General features: G+C 38.2%; 1 long non-coding RNA gene across 1 annotated transcript; it reads right to left on the reverse strand.

Moving 5' to 3' along the window:
- Nucleotides 1–21,087: 21,087 nt before the first annotated feature.
- On the reverse strand, nt 21,088–22,104 carry LOC118479883. The gene is made up of 3 exons (XR_004861215.1): nt 21,838–22,104; nt 21,269–21,555; nt 21,088–21,112 (listed from the first exon to the last, which is right to left on the reverse strand). It is a non-coding gene; the product is annotated as an uncharacterized LOC118479883 (long non-coding RNA).
- Nucleotides 22,105–27,070: the final 4,966 nt, after the last annotated feature.

Below are 27,070 nucleotides of genomic sequence, written 5' to 3' on the forward strand. Positions count from 1 at the left end.
ATTTATTTTATCGCATTAGTTGTATTATGTGGAGTACATTTTAATAATCGAGGTTTAATCGCTATTTATCGCATGTTTTATCGCTTATCGCATCGCAATCGCATTCGCAACCCGAATCATGCGTTCTGGATATTGTTTTACGTGTGTGTGTGTGCTATTTATGTGTTACTTGTGCATGTTTATTTATGTTGTGGTGATTAATCGAAAAGCAATCGCAACGTTATCGCAATCGAATCGCAAACGCTAAACGCAACTTACTTAGGATGATTGTATGTTAGATATAGTAGTTGGGATTAATGGATAATGATATTGCATCGCTCAATCGCATTGCAAAACTCAACACACGAATCGAAACAATAAAACTCAACACGCCGGACACCGGATCGAGTGGCAACCCGATCGAGTGACCATCCGATCAGATTGCCACCCGATCGGTGGCCCGCCCGATCCTATGCACTTTCCTTTTTGGGAAACCCTATAAATACCTCCAACTGTCACATCACTTGATGTGACAGCCTCTCACTCGACCCAGCCGCTCTCAAGCTCATTTCTCTCGATTTCTCGCGATTCTTGTAAGTTTTCAACCTAAGAGCATTCCCATCCAGTCCATCATATGTAGTGTGTGGAGTTTTTAAAATGTAAAGAGTATAAAAAGTGGTTGTGAGTGGAGGAGAGAGAAAATATTACTGTTCATCTGTATATTTGGGGGGACACTGTTCACCCACTATAATTTTTTAATATATATTGAAAGTGGTTGTGAGTGAAAGAGAGAGAAAAATGTAATATATATTGAAAAGGAGAGAGAAAAAGTATTTGTTTTTAGTGGAAATATATTGATATAGGAGTTGTTTTTAGTGAAATGTATGTATATTTTTAGTGGATTGGATGTGAATGCTCTAATATCTTGTACTTTCATGATCTACATGCACTCTTTCATCTTTTTCTCTTTTGAATCTTAACTTTTAACCGTGAAATCACTAGATTTAAGGTGTTCGAGGATGATGTCATCATGGGGTTCTTATGAACTTCATGTTTTGGCTTCAATCCACCAAGAACAACTTAGATCTGAACGATTTCCACATGAATGAGCAAAGATCTTGCATAGATCTGAACATATTCATGGTGAAAAAGGATTGAAAGATGGTTTCTAACTTTCTTTCAACTCTTTTACACTCAATGCACTCAAAACCGATAGAATCGGAGCTTGTTCTGATCTTCTACTCTTTCTTAGTGTTGTGTTGGTTCAAGATCTGGATTCTATCCAAGAGATTACTGATTTTGGGTTAAACATGAAACACCGTCTCGAACAGTTAACTGGTCGGACTAGGGTGGTTCCTGTCTGATCGGGTTACCTGATCAATGGCGAGGTTTCTGATGTTTAGCACGTTATCCCATCGTCTCAATCAAAACTACAAGACAACCAAAGTGTTAAAGACGATCAGGTCACGGGACGAATTACCGTCCGATCGGATTGCCATCCGATCGGACTGTCACCCGATCGGCTTACACTTGGTCCCACACTTAAACTATTATTTTAACTTTTCAAAGTCTTGAACGTCGAACGGATTGCCGTCCGATCGGATTGCCGTCCGATCGAGCGACCACCCGACCATGTGATATTTGGACTTCACCACTTAAACAATTTTCAACATGATCAATGCATGACCAGTGACCAACAGATTGCCACCCGATCGGATTGCTATCCGATCGAGTGACAAACTGTTGTGAACTTGTTCTCACTAAAGTGTCCTACTAATCGGATCGTCACCAGATCGAGCCGCCGTTCGATCGATCGACCTGAAGGGTAGAGATACTTCTAAATTTTCAAAATGCTACAACGAAAACTTCAAAAGGCAAACCATCATGCACAAACACAAACACATCCTCACCAAACGAGGTGATAATCCAATCGAATGGCCATCCGGTCGGATTGCCATCCGATCGGATTACCATCCGACAATTATCACTTTGCACCGTTTTACGCGCCGCTTATCGTTTATGCTATCGTTAACTGTTCAGGCTACTCTCTCTCAGCGCTCCCTTCAATCCAAGAGAGTGTTTACTTGTTAAACACAATCTGTGAGTATACTCGATCCCTTTTTGCTTTACGCACGTTTGGGTGTTACATACGTTATCCATATTCAAATCACATCAATCACACAACGCGAACACTATTTATACGCTAACCGCTATTGCATGTTATACGTGACTCGATGAATGCCTGTTGTAGGATCATTTGCACGACCAAACGAGTCGTTCAGATGAGATCTCGTCCAATACGAAAGGCGGAAACAGACGTATCGAAGTTATTTCAGCTGATTTGCACTTAGATTCACTTAAAATGTCTCTTGTATTGATATCAGATCGTTTTACAATGCTAGAGACACTTCGGTAGAGCTTCGCTACCGGAAACCAAACGTTACAAATGAAATGATCAAGGCTCCTATTTATAGGCACTGCCAATTCGCATGGAATGGCTCACACGAAATGGCATTTCCATTTCATGCGAACTGGCATTCTCATTTCGTGGGAAATGACCTTTCCATTTCGTGCGAAATGACTCAAACCTATATGTTTCTCGTTTTTCTCGTAAATCGTGCCCTGATCTATCTAATCTATAACAATACTCACAAGACGAAGTCGACAGACATATGCACCAATAGACTCCCCCTTGGATGTTGACGAAGTCTTCGGTGTCGAGTCTTCAGTATGTCAACTCTTCAGTCTTTATCAGTCTTTTCGCTCTCTTCCAAAGCATTCTCCATTGTAAGCATCCTCAATCTCTATCGCTTCTCTTACTCTTCAGAATCTCAACCCTATCTCTATCTTCTCTTGATCAGATCTCTTGATTCTTTAAGCTCTTTAGCATCCGCAGCTTGCGTGGACAGCAGGATTCAAATCTGGCTTTCTTCCATTCAAACTCCCCCTTGAATGTTGATCCAGAATAAAAAACTGGCTCATGCATCTTCAGACTCCCCCTTTCGATAAGCTGGGATCACAATCTGGAATTCACAAACTACAACTTTTGGATCTGAAATCTGGCACAATCTCTGCTCATCACACTTTGCAGCTTTCACAGATTCAGAAATGTTTCCTGGCTCTCCGTAGCAACAGGATCTGGAACCTGTCTTGAGTCTGCATATCCTCATGCTGAAAGTCCACAGGAATCGGAACCTGACTTTCGCATATCTTTCAGGAGTCGAAACCTGGCTGCTTCTGCCTGCACAATCTCTACCTCAAAGTAAGATTTTACAACATAAATCTTTGCTTATCATTTGTAAAAAAATCTCAAATCATTACTTGTATATATCATCCAAAATGGTTTAACATTAAAAATCTTAAATGATCACATGTAAGAATAACTTTTATCTTTCTAAACAAACTCTCCCAACCCTGTTTATCATGTTTAGCACTTGGAATTTTGAAAATCAGCTTTTCAACATCAGTTGTCGAAAATCTTTTTGGTTTTTCAAACTTTTATACTAAAACACATTCTTTTTGGGTTTTTGTTTATAATGGAAAGCAATAAAGAAATATTTATACACAATATTTTTGTGAGTTTGTGTAAAAGGATCATATCAGTTTTTGAGACAAATCACTAACACCGTTAAGCTTTAAACATTTTATGTTCTAAACGATTCACGTAGATTGTCAGTATACTAATCCACTTAAATTTTCACACAAAGTTCAATTGTTTAGAGATACGAGATTAATGTTTTAATTGACTTAAACTTATTCGCGTGTCCCACCTCAGAATATACTCCCGTATCCAGACTTCTATATTCAGTCTTACAAGTGAATGTACACTAATGATATCTGTAAACGGGTAAATGCGAGACCATGAGAGCTCAGGTTAGAGCTTCCGTTCAGACAGAGAGATGATGGCTCGTCTTTAGGTGTGTCCCGTTTGGGGATCTTTTCTTCAACAACACATGATTAGCATTTTTCAATGTTTCATCATTTTTTATGCTGAGGGTAGGCTTTATGATTAAAGCTGTGCAAAGTATTATACGAGGACTAGGCTATTGCTCCCGCAAAATTAGAAGTCCTGGTATAATACCCCAGATATCATCACGCACAAAGACCTAGTATGTCAGAAGTAGAAAGCCTTTCAAACAAGATTTCAGGGGTTACCTATATATTCGAGAGATGTTCTCCACGAGATAAGTAAGCATTTGATATATATGTTTATATCTCGAAAACAATCTACTGAATGTGTAAAAACCTACTAGCATATCATCAGTGAGACTGTTTATCACTTTTGACTTTCCAAATCTTTAGCATGTTGTGATAGTCCACTGATGTACTATCATTTCCTCTTTTTCACAACAAAACTCATTTTTAATTTTTTGATGTTTTTGGCTTTTTAGATTTTATCATGTTTTTGGTGTTGGATCAGTTCTGTTTAAACATAATGGAAAACATAAATAATACCTGTTACAGCAGACAGGCCAGCAGAGAATCCAGTCAGAGATGCAGCCATTGAGTTCGACATGATTGTCAGGATGATCTGGTTCCTCTTTAGGGTGTAAGTTATGATGGTGATGAAAACCGAAGTAGGGTAATTTCGGTTAGGGGAGAGAGTCACGAATTCTTGATGTTAACGAGGGTTGTGATTGTGTAATGTGTGTAACCGTGTAACCCTTTAACTCTCTAATAAGCCCCTTATTTATACACCCAAGAGGAAACCCAATTAGTTAATAAGGGTAATATGGTCCATCAACAATTACCAACTAATTATTAATAGGTTAATAAATATATTTTGATCTAATATAATATAAATGATTATATAGGCTACAAGATTAAATATTACATTTTATATATTTAATCTCACATTCTCCCACTTAGCCAAGTAATCATTTATCATGAGTATTAGGTAAGCCTGGCCAGGAGTTAACACTCATTTTAGCTTTAAACCAAGAACTATAGCAGAGAAATACAGCCGTTGAATCATCATTCGACTCAGGACCCCCATTAGTCATACTATAGCCTCAATTTAAAACCTAATAGTTACGATCAAAATATGTATAAGCCCTTTAGCGTCTGATTTGTATTTATGTTTGTCTATATGTCATTACACCGGCAGAACATATGTTAGAGACATACAAAATCAAACTGAGGAAATTTTATTAATTAAAACATAAGCTAGTACAATATGCCATTAAACAAGGTCTTTAGTAAGTCCCATATTCGATACATGTTCTTCGAAAACTTTAGGTGGGAGACCTTTAGTCATCGGATCCGCTAGCATATCTTTAGTACTAATATACTCAATACAAAGATTATTTTCCTCAACTCGTTCACGTACGAACAAGTATTTTGTATCGAGATATAAACCAGCTCCAGTCGAACTGTTACTGTTCGAGAAACTAACGGCAGCTGAGTTATCACAGTAAAGCTTCAATGGTCTAGAAATGGAATTAACGATTTTGAGTCCAGTGATCAGATTTCTAAGCAACATTCCATGACAGGTTGCGTTGTAAACAGCAATGTATTCTGCCATCATTGTGGAAGTTGTAGTTAACTGTTGTTTATGACTCTTCCATGAGATAGGTCCGCCTGCTAACATAAAGATGTAGCCCGAAGTGGATTTCTTGTCATCTTTGCATTTGGCAAAGTCAGAATCAGAATAACCTACCACTTCTAAGTGATCACTTCTTCTATAAGTCAGTTTATAGTCTTTCGTCCCTTGCAGATATCTGAGGACCTTCTTAGCTGCTTTCCAGTGATCTAGGCCAGGATTAGTCTGATAACGGCCTAGCATTCCAGCAATATAAGCGATATCTGGGCGAGTACAGACTTGAGCATACATCAGGCTCCCGACTACTGACGCGTAAGGTATCTGGCTCATTTGCTCCTTTTCAACCTCTGTTGTCGGACACTGGAATGAACCGAAAACATCTCCCTTAACTACTGGAGCGACGGAGGGTTTGCACTGTTGCATGTTGTAACGTGTAAGGACACGATCTATGTAAGTCTTTTGAGACAATCCTAAGATCCCTTTGTGTCTATCTCGGTGAATTTCGATGCCAATGACGTAAGAAGCATCTCCGAGATCCTTCATGTCGAAGTTATGCGAGAGTAACCGCTTCGACTCATGCAACATGTCTAAACTATTACTTGCCAATAGAATGTCATCTACGTAAAGGACAAGTATAGTAAAGTTACTCCCACTCATCTTGAGGTAGGTGCATTGATCCACTTGATTCTTCATAAAACCTTGCCTCTTCATGACTTCATCAAACTTGAGATACCATTGACGTGATGCTTGTTTTAACCCATAAATGGATTTCTTCAACTTACAGACTAGATGCTCCTGACCTTCAGGTTTAAAGCCTTCAGGTTGTTTCATGTAAACATCTTCGTCTAAGTCTCCGTTAAGGAAAGCAGTTTTGACGTCCATCTGATGCAGCTCTAAATCAAAATGAGCTACTAGGGCCATGACGATCCTTAATGAATCTTTACGAGAGACAGGTGAAAACGTCTCTTGATAATCAATTCCCTCTTTCTGAGTGTAGCCCTTTGCAACCAATCTCGCTTTATAGCGTTCAACGTTCCCATTCGGATCTAGTTTTGTTTTGAACACCCATTTACAACCTACAGGTTTGACACCGTTGGGTAATTCTACCAAATCCCAAACGTCATTTTTCTTCATGGATTCAAGCTCATCAATCATTGCTTTGTTCCATTCAGAAGACTGATCACTGCTAATGGCTTCATTATAAGAGATAGGATCATTGAGCTTTCCAGCATCCATTTCAGTCAGGTAGGTAATATAATCATCCCAATTAGTAGGCCGTTTTTGCCTAGATGACCTCCTGAGCTGATTTTCGGGTTGAGCGTTGTCTTGGTTTTGAGCGTTTGATGTGCCTTCGTTATGAGGTATAATGGGTTCTGGTTGTGGAGTTGAAGTTTGTGCAGTGGCTTCAGGTGCAGTTGCATGTGGTACAAGAGGAGTAAACGGAGTAATGGTAAGCGACGAGTCTCTCCCCCCCGCGTCTTGTACTTCTTGCAATTCTTCATAAGGGTTAGTACTGCTCCCACTGACCTTGAAATCCTCCAGGAACGCGGCACGCTTGGTTTCAACAATACGGGTGACATGGGAAGGACAATAGAAACGATAACCCTTTGAATGATCAGGATACCCGATAAAGAAACAGGTAACTGTTTTAGGGTCAAGTTTCCTTAGGAAAGGATTATATAATTTTGCTTCAGCAATACAGCCCCATACTTTCATATATTTAAGACTCGGTTTCCTTCCTGTCCAAAGTTCATAAGGAGTTTTAGGGACAGACTTAGAAGGAACTCTATTGAGTATATGAACAGCTGCTTTTAATGCTTCAGTCCAGAGGAATAATGGTAAATTAGTGTTGGCTAACATACTGCGCACCATGTTCATAAGGGTACGATTTCTTCGTTCAGCGACACCATTCTGCTGAGGTGTACCAGGCATGGTGTATTGGTTCACAATCCCCTGGCCCTTACAAAACTCATAAAATGGACCAGGAGCTTGACCCACATCAGTATGTCTTCCATAATATTCACCGCCTCTGTCTGATCTCACAACTTTAATCTGACGATCTAATTGCTTTTCAACTTCAGCTTTATAATCTTTAAAAGTTGTAAGAGATTCAGACTTTTCCTTTATAAGATACAAGTACATGTAACGAGAATAATCATCAATGAAAGTGATAAATGAAGTATGTCCTGTGATGCCAGCGATTTGATAGGGACCACTAATGTCAGTGTGAATGAGTTCTAATAAATTAGAGCTCCTAGTGGCACCTTTCTTATTCGCTGATGTCATTTTGCCTTTAAGACATTTGACACATGTTCCAAAATCGGTGAAATCGAGAGGAGGTAAGACTTCATCCTTTACGAGACGATTTAATCGTTCTCTTGAGATGTGGCCTAAACGTTGATGCCACAACATAGATGAAGTCTCTAAGTCTCGAATTTGTTTCTTTTCCATCTTTGTGAGTGATTCATTAATATTATATGACAACAAAGATTTGGAAAAATTATCATCGAGTTCTAATCTATAGAGACCACCATCCAGAATGCCAGTACCATAAACAACGGAATCATAGAGAATAGAGAGTTTGCGATGACCATGAGAAACGACAAAACCGTCCATGTCTAACTTTGGTCCTGATACAAGGTTCCGAGTTACCTCAGGAACATATAAGGTATCATAAAGTTTAATACATAAACCAGTTTTCAAAAATAATTGTAATGTTCCTATGGCCTTCACTTCTAATTCCCGATCATCCCCAACTTTAAGTGTTCTTTGGTTTCTTCCCAGCTTCCGGATTGTAAGGAATCCCTGAAGTGAATTGGTTACATGAACCATAGAACCAGAATCAAACCACCAAGAATTAGCAGGAACATTTAAATTAAAGGACTCAAGTATCATGAAAAAATCGTTACCTTTCTTAGCCAGCCACTCCTTAAAGTCAGGGCATTCCTTTTGCTTATGTCCTGTTTTCTTACAGAACTTGCAATAGGGTTTGCCTAAGGAGTTCTTAGAGCTGGAAGGTGCACTTGTATTAGGATTTGGATTTGGCTTTTGAACCTTAGAAGCATCCTTTCTGTGATAAGAGTTCTTCCTCTTCTTTGAGCTGGAAGTGGTGAAGTTAGCAACATCAGTTGTGCGATCCATCTTCATACGCTCTTCCTCCTGCACGCACATAGCGATCAGCTCACTCATCGTCCATTTGTCCTTCTGAGTGTTGTAATTGATCTTGAAAGCTTCATAGGACGAAGGAAGCGAAGTGATGATGAAGTGAACGAGAAAACCATCACTGATTTCCATCTCTAGGCCCTTCAGCTTATTGGCCATATCATGCATCATCATGATGTGTTCGCGAATGCCGCTCCTCCCATCATACTTAGTTGTCACCAGCTTGAGGATAAGAGTGCTAGCGTGTGCTTTTGATGTTCCCTTGAATTGATCCTCCACAGAAGCCAGATAGGTTTTAGCATTTTCAGAATCAGGAATGGCCCCTCTGATTGAGTTATGAATGGATTGCTTCATGAACATGAGAGACATGCGGTTACACCTAGTCCATTTGTCATGGACTATCTGCTCAGCAGCAGTACTGGTGGCAGTAAGGTCCGCTGGCTTATTCTCTCTTAGAGCATAATCAAAGTCTAGCAATCCTAGAGTAAGCATGAGGGCATCCTTCCATTCAGCAAAGTTATCACCAGTCAAAGGTGGAATCCCGCAATTGGGTGCTGGTAGTGGAAATAAGATGAGCAAGTTATGATACAAAAGAAGAAATCCTAATGTGATCTAATGGGCTTGTTACACTAAGGCAGGCATAAATAATGACCATTATAATTATGAAGCTGTGATAATGTCTATTACTAACATCAAAATAATAGACTTAGTAAAAATTCTACTTAAACGAAGACAAATCAGCTTTGGCCAGAAGTGTAATCATTTAAGTATGTGTGCAAAGCAATCGTGACAAATCAGCTTTGGCCAGAAATGAGACAATCACTTTAGTTATGCACTTGTCAAGCATGCTAAACATAAATGAATTAAATCAGCTTTGGCCAGAATTAAGACATTTCAGGTTTGTAATGCATACTTAACATAGCCTTTTATAATACTTGAACAATAAATAGATGTATTAAATCAGCTTTGGCCAGAATTAATACATCAGAAGCTCATCCAAGTTAAGCTATTTTGGTTTTGTAAAAAATTATCTGATTCTGATTAATGAATTAAGTATTGACAAAACCAAGTATTTAATAGCAAACCACCTGTTAGCGCGGATCGAACTTAGTCTCGAGTCGCAACCTTAAACAGCTTAAGTTTTGAGATTTCGAGTCACAACCTTAGTCTCGAGTCGCAACCTTAGTCTCGAGTCGCAACCTTAGTCTCGAGTCGCAACCTTAGTCTCGAGTTGTGCTGTTATGGTTGCGAGTCGCAACCTTAGTCTCGACTAATCACGTTATGGTTGCGAGTCGCAACCTTAGTTTCGACTAATCACGTTATGGTTGCGAGTCGCAACCTTATGGTTGCGAGTAGCAATCTCCTGGTTGCGATAAATCACGTTATGGTTGCGAGTCGCAACCTCATGGTTGCGAGTAGCAACCTCATGGTTGCGAGTAGCAACCTCATTAACAGCTGTTTTGTGATAATAACTGAAAACTCGAAATTTAAGGGATTGTGGGATAATGTTTCCTGTTTTAATGCTGATCTAATCTTATCAAAATATTTCGAAAATAATAACTGATATCTCTTTAACAGTTTTCGGAATTTTATTAGATAAAATAAAGATCAAAAACAGGAAAAACACCCACTAATCTAAATTATATTCCAAATCTTAGGGAATTTTCGAGTTTTCTTAGAACATTATGATGAACCCTAACAAAATAAGAACATAATCTGGAAATCCGAAACCTGATTTTAATGGTTTTGTAAGGGATTTCGTGATAATAAGTTTAATCTTTATAATTTCGAGTCGGTTTATCAATTAACAGTTTCCGAAAACAGGGATTTCGGTCACAAACAACCCGAAAACAGTTTTTGATTTTAAGGCTTAAAAAAACTTCCGTTTTCCAGATTTTGATCCAAGAATAATGGATACGAAAACAGAACTGGTTTATCAACATATGCTCTGATACCACATGTTGGATCAGTTCTGTTTAAACATAATGGAAAACATAAATAATACCTGTTACAGCAGACAGGCCAGCAGAGAATCCAGTCAGAGATGCAGCCATTGAGTTCGACATGATTGTCAGGATGATCTGGTTCCTCTTTAGGGTGTAAGTTATGATGGTGATGAAAACCGAAGTAGGGTAATTTCGGTTAGGGGAGAGAGTCACGAATTCTTGATGTTAATGAGGGTTGTGATTGTGTAATGTGTGTAACCGTGTAACCCTTTAACTCTCTAATAAGCCCCTTATTTATACACCCAAGAGGAAACCCAATTAGTTAATAAGGGTAATATGGTCCATCAACAATTACCAACTAATTATTAATAGGTTAATAAATATATTTTGATCTAATATAATATAAATGATTATATAGGCTACAAGATTAAATATTACATTTTATATATTTAATCTCACATTTGGATTTTTCAAATTTTCGAAATTTCTAAAATTTTTTTACTCCCCTGAAAATCAAAAATATGTTTCAATTTTTGATTTTCAAGGAAAATTTGAAAACAAACTGTACAAATAAAGTGACAAACTGATTTTCAAGCTTCAATTCTCAATCCACTTGGCATAAACAATCAGAACTCCCCCTGACAACAAACTATTTTCCCATTATGATTTCAAAACACTTAAGTTTGTTTTGATCAAAATGGTTTTTCCGGAAAATAAGTTTTGTTGATTTCAATTATAAAATCGGGGATAAACTCATCACTTTGTTTGAAAGTTAAATCAAGTTCAACTCAATGACCTTGATTAACCACTTGTAGGTGAAAACCCCCTTTTTTAACCACTTGAAGGTCCAAACCATACCATTTGTAAATTTAAATATAACAATTTTTGAGATTTTTTAGAAAGATGCCGATTCCTGCTCCACGATTACCAACTTGGGAGCTCCGGCAAGTCCAGATTTTTAGTCATGATAGGTTCTATCCCAGTTACTAACCTGGGGTGAACCATCTTCATCTGGTTTACTCGTTTTCTTTTCATAAAATTCCTTTACCCCTTTGATCTTCCCTTCAATCATTTTTCCAAAAATATTTTGAACTGTGGGGTTAAAGGCTTTTTCAACGTCAAATTCTTTCTTTTCAAAAAAGAATTGATTTGAAATTTCAACTGTTCCAATTTTTGATTTTAAATTTTCAGCCCGCAATGGTGGAAAATTTGCATCATCCGATGGCGGAACTGAATTTTCACCTTTTATCTCAATTTGTGGCTCCTCTGACTTTGACGAGTCAGATTCATCGCCAGAACTAGCATCTGATTTCTTAACAACCCACTTTTGGTTGTTAAGCTTCACTTTTCTTCTGTAAACACTCTTTGAACATTCACCAACCTCAAACTTTGAATTTTTGAAAACTTTAAATTGTTTGGTTGGTGGTTCAATATCAACCATCTTTTCTTTTAGTTTTTCAGAGACCCCCTGTTTTGTTTGGATTGCCTTTGGACAATTCCTGGCAATATGACCAACTGTTTTGCATTGAAAACAAGTTGTTGCCTCCTTTTTCTTCTGAGCAACTTCCTTCCTCATTCCCTCTTGCTTTTTTCGCAAGGAATTCTTTGTTTGTCTGCTTCCTGAACAAATTTTCTTTTTCTTCTTCTGATGATATCCCTGAAACAAATACAATTTTTGGTTTATAAATTTTCTCATTTTTATGATTTTTCGGTGGAATAAAACCTAGACCTTTCTTTTTGAAATTACCGTTATGGTTTGGTTTCTTTTGAAAACCAGAACCAGAACTGTAACCTTTTTTCTTGTTTAATTTTTGTTGAACTCTTGAGGTGTACTTTTTAGGTTTTTCAGAAAGATTTACATCTTTTATTTCAGAAATATTAATTTCTAGTAGTTTGAAAACCTTGTTAATCATTTCAGTTTTAACACCTCTTATTGGAAATTCTTCATCAGAATATAATTTGTTAGAATCATTCAAAGTATATGCTACTTTGAATGTTTCGTCATTCAAATTATTTTGTGATAACAGAAATTCTTTATTATAAACCCGTTTGTCCTTTTTAACTGTTGGTCTTGAAGTTTCGGACTCAGACTTTGACACTGACTTTGACTCCTCCGTTTCATCTTTTTCCAACACCTGATCGACCACTTTCTTTATTAACTCGGACTCATGATCAGTGTCGGATGATGTAAAAGTGACATCAATGTTGTCTGGCAAGTTATCTGAAGGCTCAGATTCCCACTGTAAGTTGGTTGCCTTTTTGACTCTTTCTGAATTAGGATTTCGTGGAGAATATCCATTTTCAAGCAGGGGTGGACACTTGTTATAGCCAAAACTTTGTTTCTTACTAGAATTCTTTACTTCAGTATCCTCTTTTGTTTCGGAATTCTTCTCTTCAGATGTTTCTTCTTCAAACGCCTTCATGCCTTCCACTGTAGGGTAAATCCTGTCAATCACATAAGAAGAACATGAGTAACTTTTCAATAACCTGTTTACTCTCTCAGTTTCTATCCTCTGAGTTTCCAATTTTTGTTCAAGCTCAGCACACATCTCAATGTAATAATTGACGATTTTCTGCTTTGTCATGTAAGCTCCATTGAGTGTCTTCATAGCTGTAGCTTGTTCACTGCTTGACTCATTATATTGATTCATGGCTTTGTTTAAGACATCATACGATTCTTTCAGTCTGTTCATGTTGTGAATCAACTCATTGTTTTGCTTCTTCATAGTCTCACAGTTTTCACATTTCTCAGACACCTTTTCTGCATCAGCTTCCTTTTTAATCTCGAAAGCTGGAATTTCTTTCACCTGCTTCTTTATCACACGGACATCTTCATCATCATGTTTATCTTGTTTTTTAAGCTTCTGCTTTGCCACTCGAGCATTTTCAGCATCTCTCTCGGCTAGATATTTTAAATGCTCTTTCATACTATCTGCCCAATAATCATCAGCACTATCTTCAACGATTTGAGCAACAAAAGCTTTATGATCTGCAGTTCTGTTAGGATCATAATCATCCCAACTAAAATCTTTTGGAAGCCTTTCATCATCTTGAACTGTCAAACATGCTTTACTCTCTGCTGAAATATATTTGTTCCAGTTAAATCCTTTTGACGATCTTTTATCATCTTGATTAACTAAATAAGCTTTCTTTGATTCTTCAATCTCCTTCCTAGCATGAGCAGTTTGTGTTGATTGTTGTTGATACGGCTGTTGAGCAACTTGATGATAAATCGCTTTCCGATAATAATCATTGTTTCCGAAAGGATTTTGAGCTCCACTTGCTTCGCGGTTTGTGCATTCTCTCTTGAAATGCCCTTTCTCCCTGCAACGAAAACAAGTACCTTTAGATTTATCAAATCCTAAAGTAGAAACATTAGAATCACGGAAATCATCTCTTCCTATAATTTGTTTAAACTTCTCAGCTCTTCTCAACACACTAGCCAAACACCACTTTATATCCATCAATTCCATCTCCTCAGCATCGATCTGATCGTAATCCTCTTTTGTCAACATTGGATTTTCGATCCTTCCTGCAACTAAACTCCCATAAGACTCTAACACAGTCACCAACAAAGACATATGATTTTTGGCTACTTCTTCAGAGTAATTTTGATCATTCTCAAGATTTAATGCAATGTTGCATTGTAGTACTTTTCCATTCTTGGTTGCTGAAAAATTCGGATCGAATGATGGATATGAAGAGAATCCAGTTTTCCAACTTGATCCTTGAGATGATCCTCCAGAAGAACTTTTTGCAAGCAGTTTCAATTTTTGGTGCAATGTGGGTCTTATTACTAGTACCTCCTTTGTAATACAGACCAATGTCTTGTTCACCATCAAAGTCCTTCATTCTCGCTATCTTTCGTTGTTCCATCTCTTGAGCTTCGAGTTGTTCAATAAACGTGTTCAGCGTTAGATTGTCAAATTCAGGTTTATTTTTCAACATCATAAGATACGTGCCCCAGACATCTTGTGGCAATGCATCGGCCAACTTTTCAATCAATTCATCATTATCTTTCTTGATGTTCAATCTCTTCATGTTCATCAACAAATTGCAATATCTTTCTATAATTTGCTTGGTGTTTTCAGTTTTTAATCCACGAAATAGATCAAATTATTTCTTCAAAAGTGACATTTTGTTCTTGATCATCTCTTTACTTCCAACAAACTTCGATTTTAGTTCTTTCCATATTGAATGTGCACTTCCGCTGTGTTGTAGTAAAATCAAGATTTCTTCCTTAATAGCTTGCTGCAAGAGACTAACCATCATCTTTTCATTTTTGTATTTCTTTTTCTCATCAACACTTAGATCTTTGATATCAACCTTCTTTCCGTGTCCTTAACCGGTCTAATATATCGATATTCAGTACATTCCCATGCATCTAAGTAATATGCTTGAACCCAATTTTCAAAACGTTCCGCCCATCCACTATACTCCTCAATATCCATAAGCTTAGGCGGTTTTTGCATGGTGCCCGTTTCATTTTCTAGCATTGTATTCTGAGTCACAGTGATCGGGGTAGCAAAGGCATTGTAGAATTCGTTTTCCATGATTCGGTATCAAAAGTTTCACAAACTCAGACTTTCAAACGAAATGGAATCAACTCTCAAGCGAACTGAACTACCGGAACACTTTCAAGCGAACTGACTCACACGAGTTGGAGTCTTTCAAACGAATTGAACTCTTTTCAAGTGAACTGGTGTCAATAAGACTTAATTCGTACGAACTGGTGTCAAACATGTTCAATTCGTGCGAAATGGAACCAAATTTCAAACGAATTGGCACTTTGATGCGAAATGGGATACCAATTCATGCGAATTGGGTAATTTCCAAACGAAATGGTCCTTTCAAGCGAGTTGGACACTTGGTGCGAAATGGAAGCTTAGCTCGTGCAAATTGGAAGTAGTTTCAAATGATCTGGTATCCAATTCGTGCGAATTGGTGCTGACGTCACACGAACGGATAGTTTTTTGACAAATTGATCAAGTTTTACTTCGATTTTAGATCTGATTCTTTCAAGGATTTGTTAAAATAGTGTTTCGCACATTATATGAGAAAATCAAGCCATTTTAACCGTAAAATCTTGTTTAATTTGAAAAATGTGAAGAAAGTGAGTAGAAATCAGAATTTTTTGATGAAATCAACCTGAAATGGTAAGAACTCTTCTTCCTGAGCTCTGATACCACTTGTAGGATCGTTTGCACGACCAAACGAGTCGTTCAGAAGAGATCTCGTCCAATACGAAAGGCGGAAACAGACGTATCGGAGTTATTTCAGCTAATTTGCAATTAGATTCACTTAAATTGTCTCTTGTATTGATATCAGATCGTTTTACAATGCTAGAGACACTTCGGCAGAGCTTCGCTACCGGAAACCAAACGTTACAAATGAAATGATCAAGGCTCCTATTTATAGGCACTGCCAATTCGCATGGAATGGCTCACACGAAATGGCATTTCCATTTCGTGCGAACTGGCATTCTCATTTCGTGCGAAATGACCTTTCCATTTCGTGCGAAATGACTCAAACCTATATGTTTCTCGTTTTTCTCGTAAATTATGCCCTGATCTATCTAATCTATTACAAGACCCGATACAAGACGAAGTCGATAGACATATGCACCAACACCTGTTTGTTATGTTTACACATTGATTGCTGTCTACCTGCCTTAGCAACGATAGTACTATAGTTTGGACTCAGCACTTGTCGTGGACAGGGGTTGTTAAGGATATTACTTCACGTGTTCGCAGTGGTGAACATGTGTTGCGAACTCGTTACTCGCAGTCATTGGTATTGATAGAATCTTTATCGATAACTTACATGCTTCACATTATACGTTGTACATGCTGGTTAAGCGTAAACTATTTCGAACTCTATTATGCTATATCAAACTTGTATGCTCACCTTTACACTATGTGTATTGACCTTTATTTTAACGTATGTGACAGGTGTTTAGGATGCTACCTGCTAGGATGTGGTGTTTTTCCCGCTTTTGTGGAATCAAGTAGGATGAGGTCTAGAAACAAAGACAATTTATTTTTATTTGAAATATGAGTTGTCAAACATGTTTTGTTTGGAGAATATCTACGTCTGTAATAATTAGATTACTTAATGGATTATGGTATGGTACATAATGTTAACTATTTGGTAATTTAGTCGTTATGGAATTTCTCTTGACAATCTGTTCGCTCAGTGCCATGCCCCGATGTTTCCGTCATCCGTTGGGGTGTGACAGATTGGTATCAGAGCCATAACTATAGGGAATTAGGCAAGACTCGACCTAGTCCGGGTCGATGTCTTAGAAACGACCTAGTCTATAGTCTAAGTACTAGCAGACCGACTTGTGCATACCCTTAGGGGTTTGTTACGAGCTTACTTGCTATCTCTCGCTATTCTCGCTTACACTACACTATCACTGCACTCTGCTTTTCAAACATGAACGAGTGGTTAGGCCGAGATTAGGTGTGAAAACCGCAAACTCTCGACCAAATCGTTTCTTCAACCCGCATTTTTATCTATAAACACGAGAATTTGCGTTGAATCAAGAGTGAAATCCGTACTTTAACGTAGATTTTCTTCTCTATTTTGTCAAAACAGGAACGAAGTTATAAGTTAGGGGTGAAACCCGAATCTTGACGACTTGTTCCGATCTTTATTTTTGCTTTTACAAAACTCTTACCAAAGTCTCGACAGACTCCAACGACTTGAAGTCACACTATAACTCGAAGGATGCGTGCCGATCGCCCAAATTCAAAGCGAGAGCACAGTCCCGAAGGCTAAGTGTGTACTAAAGGTCCTTGTGAATAGTCGAATCACTTTCGGTAGTCGACGTCTATCGAGCCTAAGACAATCTATCTCTCGATTTTATGTGTTTCGATTCTGGATTTCGCCATCGCTGACTCTGATAATGTGTCGTTTTATGTGGCTTTTATGTTATTATGTGGTTTTGACTTGTTTATGTGCTTCGATTTTGGTGATTTATTCGCTTTCCGCTCTCGCTTTGATCGACACACACGAATCACACTGCACATCTATATCAAAACGTTAACAAATCGCTACTACTTGGGGAATGACTGTATGCTATGTTGCTCGCTGTGTATTCGCTAATCGCAATCGCTATACTCGCACGCGCGCGAACTTTGAATGATAGGTTTGTGACAACTATCAAATTTGCATTCATCCGTACAATTAATTAACATTTAATTTGTGCTTAATGACTGTGCTTGATTACAACTGATGATTTAACTGCCTTCTGATTACTGTTGCATACATACATATGCATCATATTTTATTACTGTCACTCCATTTATTACACACAAACAACAGTGACAAACTTGATGCACAAAAGCACAGTTAGCACAGTGAGCGGATAACCCAGTAAACATGCTGACATTACCAGCACTAGACAGACATTGTTTCCGAGCCCAATATGTGCCGGGAGTAGATTACTACACTAGTAGGGAGTGTAGGGAGGTGAGGACCATAAAACTGTGTCACTAGGTGATAGTTATAGTGACCGGAAGTGTCTAAAACACACTTTAATTACAAAATTCTGCACTAAACTCAAAAATGCAGCTTTTAACATAACTATTAAAGTGCAAAAACTTGGTAAAATGGTTCTAGACACTTTCCAACGTGTTGGTAATTTATTGTATCACTAAAAATAATATAAAAGGCGCTTTAAAGCTTCATTTAGCACTTTAACGGATCAATAACCAACCGAATAACCGGACTTTACCCGGAACATAAAAATATTACCAAAGATATTGTTTATATTTTTCTGAGCTAGTTAGGGTCCCCGAACACCCTAACACACTATATAAATAACAACACACATAAAGCACTAACTAATACCATTACTTTCCAACCAAATTACTTAACAAATATTTGGAACCAAACTAGCACCACACCCCCCCCCCCCAACCGGTTATGGGAGGTGGGGACACCCCCATGATTTTCTTTATTATTTTATTTGATCTTGTAGATGGATAAAGGAACATTACGTACAAAGGTTAAAGATGAATTTGGTTTATAAGTAAGCACAAAGGTCTTGAACTTCACATTCACAAACCCACTTTCAACAAGCTCTCTCTTCTCCTCTCTCCCCTTATGTTCGGCCGCCACCTTCCCACCACCATACCACCACCTTCAAGTCTTGCTCATACAATCCACACATATACAAAGGTGCAAGAGGTCCTACAAACAAGCCCGGTGCTTTCAAAAGTTCAAGAACCGCTCTAGATTTCTTTTATCCACCACATTTATATCTTGTTTCTTCCCTAGCCTTGTGCTAGTAGTAAGTGCTTCTAATCATCATCTTGATCTTGTTTATGGTGGTTAATAGGTGATTTAATGGTTAAAAATTTAGAAACACTAAAAAACATAACTTAAGTCTTGAACATAAGATGAACAAGGTGGATAAAGAGAAGTTATGTGTGTAAATCATGTAAATCTTGTATAGTTGAGAATCTTTGATGTTGTTTGTTACTAAAAGTGGGATGGATCATCATCTAGACATACTAGATCATGTTCAAGAACATGAACTAGTAGTATGTTAGTGTTAGAAATGTGAAAGATGATGAAACCATCCACCATGAACTTGAAACTTGAATAAACATAATTTTTCTTGTAAAATGAAGTTGTAAACTTGTGGATCTAAAGATCCACAAGTGGTTTTTCGGAAGAACCAAGCGGAAAATACTAGTTTTGTCATAACCCGGATATTTTATGAAAGAAGCACATTTATAGTAACTAAACAAGTGTGTAAACACTTGTGTAACAATGAAATTTCATGAAGAAGTATTTTTGTAAATCTTGACAAGAAGTTGTGAAACTTCAAGTTCTTTAAAAATAAAGTTTTTAAGAAACTAAACATGTTTTTAAAGTTAACAAAAACTACTAAATATGTTAGTGACTTACTACATAATTTAACAAAAACCTTCAAGTTCATGAGTTTAAGGTTTAGTCTTATTTTTATCAAGTTTGATGAATAAGTATTGTATGTTGTTGATTGGTAAATTGGTTGATTGATTTTAACAAAAAGAAAATCATATGCTAAAAGCATGGACGCCTCCATTTACAGAGGAAACTCTGGCGAAATTTTTCCAGAATTATAACACTTAGAAAATATTTCTCTAGTAAGTGTTTACGTATATATCTTTAACTTGTTTTCAGAAATAAACTTCGCCATGATTTTTATTACAAAATACCAAGTACCGGAGGTGGATTTTCGTAAATAAAACTTGTTAAATATATATTTAGAATATATATTTCATAATGAAACGCTTGTGTGATTATGTGATTATTTTGTGAACTAGATATATATTATTTTTAGGGTAAAAATAATATAACTTGAAGTATCATGAAAATACGACTTCCAAAACAATATCAACGCGCTCACAAAAATAAATATTTAAGTTACACAAGTATCGTTGCTTTACGATACGCTAAAACGTAACTCATGTATATTTCGGAAGATACTCTGATACAGATATTTTGATAAAGTATTATTTTGGGAAAATGTATGAGGTAAAATATACTATTTTTGGGAAAAATATTTATATTTTGGGAATTAAAATGTTTTAGACAAGTGATTAAAATATATTTACTAAGTGGGACTTAAAATATATATTTCGGAATATACAATTACGCGATATTTTTGGAAAATATTATTTTGGAAATAAGAGAAGTGAAAATATGATTTCGTAAATGTTACTAAGTATATCATATTTTTGACAACGAGAAAATGTATTATTTTTGAGAGATAAAAAAATATATTTTCCTAGTATATTTAGAAGATATATAGTTTTTGAGAAAATATATATTTTCTGGGACAATACATGATTCAACAAAATAAGGTTTGTTTATATATATTTAAGTGAGACTTGGAATATATGGTTTTGGGAATATATTAACATATTTTATTTGAAACAATACACCGAAATATGACGCCATTACTTGGCAAGATATACAAATACAGATACGAAAATACATATAAGGAATACCCCATCCTTGGTAAGGAAATACGAATACTTGAGGAGCATTAATACAGAGACACTGCAAAAACAATTATTCCAAAACTAAAAATAAGGGTAAATTACTTTTTGAGTCCCTGTGTTTTATGGGTTTAACCACTTGAGTCCAAAAGCAAAAAGTTTAACGACCTGAGTCCCCATAAGCATTTTCTTTAACCATTTGAGTCCAAATTTCTAACACAGTTAGAATTTTTTGGTTAAATTTTGTTAAAAGACCAAATTACCCCTATACTTAAAAACTAATTTATCACAAACACACATCACATATTTGTCATCTCCCTTATCTATCTCTCTCTCTCTAAATCTACATCTCTCTCTCACATCTTCAACCTGGTTATCTCCTCCTCCTCCTTTTAATCCCCAAACAGATCTGAGCTCCATCAGTGGACCCTGTTTAATATCCTCCTCCTTTTGGCCTCTCGTGATTGCGAAGGGGGACACCTGGACTGGAAACAAAATCAAGAATGAAGAAATCTTTTGGATTGGATGAAACTTTGAAAAGAAAAGGTAGGATGTTTTGGCCGACCTTGGAAATCAAGAATGAAGAAATCTTTTGGATTGGATGAAACTTTCAAAAGAAAAGGTAGGATGTTTTAGCCGACCTTGGTAACCATCAACTGCCACAGGTTGGTAAGTCGGCTCTAAACTTTCAACTACAAATGTTTAACAATATTGGTAAGTCGGCCCTAAACCCCTCCTCCTTTTTGCAAAATAAATAAACAACACTGTCCGTCTCTCTTTGGTGCGGTGTGACTGTGGCCACCGGAGCTTCGAACCGGGCTGAAGCAGTGGCGGCTGTTACCCCTTTGGCCATCACCGTCGCACCACCACCACACCACCATCACCTTCTTCGCCCCATCTCAATGGTGGTTCTTGATTCTTGAACATTCTTGAAGATGAAAAGATGACTTTATCAGTCAAGATCCAAAACCCATTTGACCATGAAATTCAATTTGAGGAAAAACCATTTTCTTTACATTCTTTTTCTTGCTACCCCAATCATTACCCACAATAAGTTTGCATCTTTTTCAATGGATCTTTGAAACCCAGTTGCTGATTTACTTTGAAAATCATATGAGATGGGTCAACTGGGTCAACACTGGTGTGTGTTGTTTCTTATTCTTTTATTGTTTCAATGTGCAATAAGTGGTGATAAAGGAGCATATATTACCAATTTAGGGGCCCATATTAATTGCCAAAGTTGAATGAACTGAAAGCTGGATTCAGGTATGGTGCGGTGTGGTGGTGGAGGTGGTGGCATGGTGCAGTGCGGTGGTAGTGGTGATTACTACAGAGGTGGGTGTTGATGGAGAGAGAGGGGGATGAGAGAGAGAGTTGACTGAGAAATTGCAGATTCATATCTGGTGTATAAGTACACATAAATATAAAATGGTGAAATAATATCTTGTGCATAAAGAGTTGTACTTTATGTGTAATTGACTAAAATGCCCTCGTAGTTAACAGACTTGGTGGATGGTGTTAGAAATTTGGACTCATATGGTTAAAGAAAATGCTTATAGGGACTCAGGTCGTTAAACTTTTTGCTTTTGGACTCAAGTGGTTAAAACCTATAAAACACAGGGACTCAAAAAGTAATTTACCCTAAAAATAATTATTATAACTTGGAATAATGCAAGGTATGTAACCCAAAAACACAAATACTAAACAAAGGCACGGCCCGTTCGTCTAATAGACGTTAGTACACTGTAGGTAGTCGTGTTGACTGAGGAGACTTGGGTTATGCATACTGAAGACACAATACTGTGAGTTCATGTCCCCCTTTTCTCTTAATTGCTTTCAGTTTTATAACTTCGGGGGTGAAATACATGTTACAATTATTACAAACACTTTTATACATGATATGATTAGCTAAGGAATTTACTGCTGGATCACGTGAATGGTTAGGCTATTTTCATAAGACCATTATTCCTTGTATAGGGACCGAGGGGCATGAGTGATAGATCTATTGGGTGTTGCGAGCCCCACACATGGGCCAGCGTGTGGCTGCATGTGGTGACTATGTCGTCCGCCGGAAGGACCGGTATAAAATACGCGTTACAGGTTTGAGTGCTTCCTAGGCCATGTCACTTATTAATGTATTAGCTACACATTAATTGATCTCTTTTTCCTTATTGCTACATACCAAGAACATACATTTATACAGACACATTTTAACGATTTATACAGACTCACATACACATGAACTCGCTCAACTTTTGTTGATGTTTTTCAAACTACATGTATTTCTGGAAATTAAGTATGGATCTGGCAGGCGTTGGAGTTTCAAGTCATGTTAAGTAAAAAGATGTCATCCATGGTCTTTGGGTTTGGCCAGCGTGTCTTAATCCTGGACGAGACACGTCTTCCAAACTTTGGTTACAACTAATATCTTTTGACGAGTCCTTAGCGAACTTTTACACAATTCATATTTTTTGTAAAACTTAAATTTGAAGTCAACGTTTTAGACAATGTTGTTATGTTTTAACTCATTTTATGGATGGCAAATCTCTACTTTATCATATAGTTGTTTGATATGGTTGAATGCAATGATAACAAGTAAGTCACACCATAATCACGCTTCCGCAAAAGTCAGGGTGTGACAACTTGGTATCAGAGCTTCGATCGTAGCGAACTAGGATTCTTTCTCGAGTCTAGACTACGATCATTAGGGCTCTCACGAAAACATTTTACAACATGTTTTCATTGCATACACAAAAACGTCCAGATCCAGGGAACAAACATTTTTACAAACAAAAAGGGCACAAATACACATTTCAAACTTATATTTATAGTTCAGTCTTGGGGACCACGGATTCAGTCTTAGTGACTGGGAGGTTGGTCATAAAGATCAGGGATTCAGTCTTAGTGACTGGGAGGTTGGTCATAAAGACCAGGGATTCAGTCTTAGTGACTGGTAGGTTGGTCATGGAGACCAGGGAATTAGTCTTAGAGACTAGGGAGTTCAGTCTTAGAGACTGGGGGAGGTTTAGTCTGAGAGACGAGATGTGTTAGTCTGAGAGACTGGGAGATTGTCTGAAAGACTAGGACGAATATGTGGATACATGATTACAATATGAATTATCTTTATTTGCAATGTACAAAGTGTTAAAAATTATATGCATGCTGTGATTATTATGTACCGGCACACACGTCACTTTCCTAAGGGAAGGAGTAGTCAGATGATGAGACTAAACCTGCGCCGGAGATATTTACGTCAGACGCTGAGAGTGACCCTGACGTGTTGACCAAGAACGATGACGACTGCCAACCGTCCGCGCTGCCAGACCTTGGTAATGAATTACCCTTGCTGATGGCTTCCTTGACGAAAGTCTTCTTGACATTCTTGATTCGATCCATGACTGCCTCACCATTTGGGCACTTCGGTGGAGAGCACCTCTTGACTCCAAACCTCGACAATGCGCCTCCTGTGGACATTCCTTCTGAAGGTTGGCCACTCAACGAATAATTGATGATGACGTTGACTTGTTATTGATGGCCCTTCCGATAACACCCATGATGATGGAAGAATGGACGAGAACGTTGCTACTAATTTCACTTTTGAAGACCCCTCTTAACGAGCCATCCTCTGATTCTAGAATACATTCGAATTCAGACTCCTTTGAGTCTGTGACATCTGCAACCTTACAGACAGCCAGATTACAGCTTTCGACTACTGACGCAGACGACGACACCATTATAACTGCTGCAACTATCACTTGCTCGAGACGCCACACCTTTACACAACCCAGGGCCTACTCCTGAGCCAGCTCCTGTTCCTTTTGGGGTCAGCCTGAAGTTGTACCTGCTGATCCTGCACCCTTACTTGCTCATGACCCTGTTTCATTTTGGCTTACTAGACATTGCATCCCTTATACCTGACAGTACCTGCAACTAGTGATTCTCCTTTCGTGAGACATTTACTGCTGCACTTTCAACCGCTGATGTTGCTCTTGTGAAGACCGACGTCCATTGCGCCAATGTGCCTATCGCTTTCTTACAAGACATACCCGCACCCCGGGAAGGAACCCCAGGTCAGCACCCGCATAACGATCTTTTGCTACAGCAGCATTTTTCCCGACTTTACAAGTCGCACCATTTGTTATAATCACCTCTACAACGCTGGCCAAGCCATTACGATGGTTCCTATGCTACACTATGCTGATTTTAGACCCTTGTCATCTAATGGAGGCTACACACGGAATGAGTGCTCCTATAACATCAACTACAGTTTGAGGATATAAGTCGCAGAATGTTGAAGCTGGAGCTGACACCGCGTTCTCCATACTGTTTATTGCCACTATACTTTGATCCTCCACAATTATCAAAGACTTCTTTTGCGTTCTCATCTGCCGCTATAACGCCTTTCCCTGGTTTTTGATGCTCGTTTCTCTTACTACCAAGCGGCAGATCAGTTAACTACTTCGACATAAATACAAGCTCGATGAGGAATTCACGCATGTCGATATTTTACTTTTCTTTCTTCCTCTACCTCAGTCACCAGTATAGTTGGTTTCTGGATTATGCGGATTGCATTACATTTGGGTAGGACATTAATGATAAGCCGAGATTGTGGAGACTTTTGAAGACCTCGTCTGACTACGTAATTTTGACACACTAACATATTTAATGGACAAGGGTAGGGTGACCCTATGTCCCTTCTGATGTGATACATTTTGTAAGACACAGTGATTGTGGCTGGAGGATAACGAAAGCCCAATCATCTTTAAAAATGCGACAATACTTATGACTGATAACTAATGAAAAACTTAGTCACTATGTTCCCACTAAGCACGTTGTTAATCTGCATATTTGTGCTATAACTATAATGCTACATGCTTACTTGCTACGTTCCTATTTACAAGTTGTGCAATAATTGTGATGATACGTGATTAAATGTTATAATGACTGCGTATATACATATATGTAATATACCTCTGAGTACTTATTCGTTAGATAGAGACTTGTGTGCTCGTGCCTTAACAAGACCTGACCTAACCGACTTTCTTCTAGGAAGATGTCGACTCAAGGGAACACCGATACCAACAACCCTCTGCCAATGACAGAGGCGGAATTTCAAGAACGCCTCTTACAGGTCATCGCACAGTACGAGGCCCTTCGCTCCAAGCGCAGCGGAGGTACCTTAGGAAATAACCCACCCAACAGTAATGTTTAGTCCTTTAAGACACATTACAAAACATTTGGACATTTCCACGAGTGCTTTGTTAATACCTTACACGAGTAATGTTGCTTATATCGCAGGCTGCACCTACAAGCAGTTCTTGGGCTGCCAACCCCTACATTTCGACGGCACAGGGGGTGCCGTAGCCTTCGTGCGCTGGGTAGAGAAGACGGACACTGTTTTGCGTGCGAGCAACTGCGCCCCAGAGCATCAGGTCACGTATATTTCCGGACTATTCCAAGATGGGGCTCTGTCATGGTGGAAACTCCAGGTTCAGACGATGGGCGAGGCTGCTGCGTATGCCTTATCATGGGACAAGCTGAAAGAGTTAATGCATAAAAAGTACTGTTCGAGAGTAGAAAGCCAGAAGGTGGAAACTGAGTTCTGGAACTTGAAGATGAAAGGTCCAAAAATAGCTGAGTACGTGGAAAAGTTCCAAGTTCTGTCGCGTATTGTTCCCTACATGGTAGATCCAGAGTTTAAGAAGATTGAGCGTTTCATTTGGGGATTGGCACCCCAAATCATGAGCATGGTGACGACATCAAAGCCTGCAACGATCACTGAGGCCATCAATCTAAGTGTGGCCTTGACTGAAGAGGCAATCAGGATGAACAAATTTTCAACCTCTGAGGAGAAGAAGGAGACTCATGTAGAGTCATATGGGGACAACAAGAGAAAGTTAGTAAATTTCAAACAGGGTACCCAGACAAGTAGCAACAACAAGGCCAAAAAGAGAAAAGAGTACATGGGTAAACTACCTAAATGCGACAGGTGCCGATGTCATCATACCGGGCGATGTAAAAATGGGAAGTGTGACAACTGTGGCAAAGTGGGACACAACAGGGAAACGTGTTGGCGTGAGACGAAGCGTGGAAAGAAAGGAAATGGGAAAGATAAGGGATGTTATAACTACGGGTATATGAGGCACTTTAGGAAAGATTGCCCAAGGGAGATTAAACAGAATCATGGGAAAAATGTCTAACACCGGAGCTAGGGAAGCACGCCAGGAATCCAAGCATGGATATCGGTACAACCCATATTACTCAACACTATGCATTTGCACTACTGGATACTGCTGCAAATTTTAGCTTAGCAACTCTAGGGTTTGAGAGTATACTTGGTTTGGTAGTAAGTAAGTTAGATAACCCGCACTCGATAGAACTAGCTAATGGGAAGCTAAAGGAAGCCAACGAAGAACCAAAATAGGACCCGGAGAACGTGAGTT

This window comes from Helianthus annuus, chromosome 6 (assembly GCF_002127325.2).
Source record: "Helianthus annuus cultivar XRQ/B chromosome 6, HanXRQr2.0-SUNRISE, whole genome shotgun sequence".
Classification (NCBI taxonomy): Eukaryota; Viridiplantae; Streptophyta; class Magnoliopsida; order Asterales; family Asteraceae; genus Helianthus; species Helianthus annuus.